Genomic DNA, 1,978 nt, shown 5'->3' on the forward strand with positions numbered 1-1,978 from the left:
GCTGCAGGCGCTGCAGGCACCCACACACTCACCCACGCTCCCTCCAGCCCTGCCCACAAGGTCCCCCAACCGGGTGGCAGCCAGAGGGATGGGAATGAGCTGGGATTTAGGCCCCCCCCCTCCGGGTGGCAGCCAGAGGGATAGGAACCAGCTGGGATTTTGCAAGTGCTTATCTGCAGCATCAGAAAGGGGCTGGGATGCACATGAAAGCCCCCAGGTCTTTGCCCCAGCAGAGCCAAGCTGCCCTGAAAGCATCTGTAGGGAATTATCCATAAGAGACCGGAGTCTTTTATCCTGGCTTGTCACGAGGAAGAGGATTCGGGGTGAACTGGGAGGGGGTGGTGATGGCGAGACGACCGCCTTGCTGTACTGACATCCTTTGCATGTGCCTCCAAACACCCTGGAGGGGGGCTCACCACTAGGGACCTCTGCCATGGATGAAGTGAGATGGGCAAGGAAGAGGCCAGGCATGCTGGACCAGCGAGAGAGCTGAGTTATATATATATATAAATTTTTTCATGTTCCAGGTCAGCCAAATCAGTTCCAAATAATAAATAATATCACTTGAGCAGGACAGAGGCCTTGGGATTTTGATGCCCCCAGATGCTACAGGCAAACATCCTCCATCTCAGACTCTTAAGTCTGGGGGACTTCAGATACAGAGACTGGGCCATGATCTAAAGCTGAGTCTCCATGAGATGCTTGCAGCAGAAGGGCCATGTCCCGTGGGCGAGCTGCTCAGATTCCCATCAGCCAGGGCCAAGCTGATACACCCTAACTGGTCCCTTACAAGGCTGGGCTCTTTAGGGAGCAGGAACAGCTTTCAACAAGTGCCTGGCAATGCACAGTCCCATTGACTGGGGGCAGCCACCCACCCCCAACCCATCAAGCGGCCTTCCTTCTCTCCGCAGAGGCAGCCGCCTCATCAGCTTTTCATTTAATCTTCCCTGTTTTAAACAGGAAGGGGGAAATTAGCTAGACCGCAGTGAATTGCTGCAGCCTCCGAGGAGGGTGGGACATTGGAGCCAGTTCAGAGAAGAGCCGGAGGAACGACTTGCAGCTTTGGGAACGTGTCTCCTGGGGTGGCAGGGGGCGGGATGTAGGGAGATTCAGCTCTCCGGCTTCTTGACGGGAAGGCTGAGTGGGAAATTTGCCCCTGCTCTATGAACCATGGCAAGGGAGCAAGGCATATGAGCCCGGGGGGCCCTGGCTTAGCAGGCTAAGTTGTACCGGCGCCAGCAGCCAGGAGCTGCAGTGAGTGGGATCAGGAAACGAGGAGCATGGATGTGCCACTCCACAAGTCCAGGAGGGAGCGGCAGGCTGCAGCTCAGCCATAAGTCACTGGCCCCGAAGCAGGTCCGAGTCCCATGGCGTGTGCGATGCAGGAGGCCCCGGGTGTGCAAGAACCTCCCTGCGCATGTGCCAGAGCGCTGCTCCTTGTCTTGCATAAATGCCATGGGTGCATGTGGCAGGAGCTCATGGGGGCCAGGACAGCGGCTTCAGTCCCTGTGAGCACCAACAGTGCCAAAAGCAATCAGAACTCATGGTGGAGGTGATATTTTTTATTTGAACAACTAGATTTTTGCAAAAAAAAAGCCTTTAATTGCAAGCTTTCGGGCACAAACACCCTTCATCGGGCATAGGAGAAAAGATTGTAAAAGTTCTCCTGGGTAGAAATGAAAGTTCATATTTCATAGGAGAGCTGAAGGTGTCGTAAAAATCTCCTGTTTGGAACACCTCATTTTGAATGCAGATTAGGCTCAGAGAAATGTTGGAATAGTCTGTTTACCTCAAAGTTGTTTGGCACCAACAGCGCCAGGCATTCGATACCCCCCAAATGCATGTCTCCCCTGTAGCCTCCCCTGCTTGCCCAGTCCTGCCCCAACCTCAGTCCTAGCCCTGAGCCCCCCCTGCTATTGCAGTACAGCCCCTGCCTAGGTGCAGCCGCAGTGCTCCTGCACCAGCCCAGCCTCTGCTT

Source organism: Gavialis gangeticus, unplaced genomic scaffold (assembly GCF_001723915.1).
Source record: "Gavialis gangeticus isolate Ggan-Ray unplaced genomic scaffold, GavGan_comp1, whole genome shotgun sequence".
Taxonomy (NCBI): Eukaryota; Metazoa; Chordata; order Crocodylia; family Gavialidae; genus Gavialis; species Gavialis gangeticus.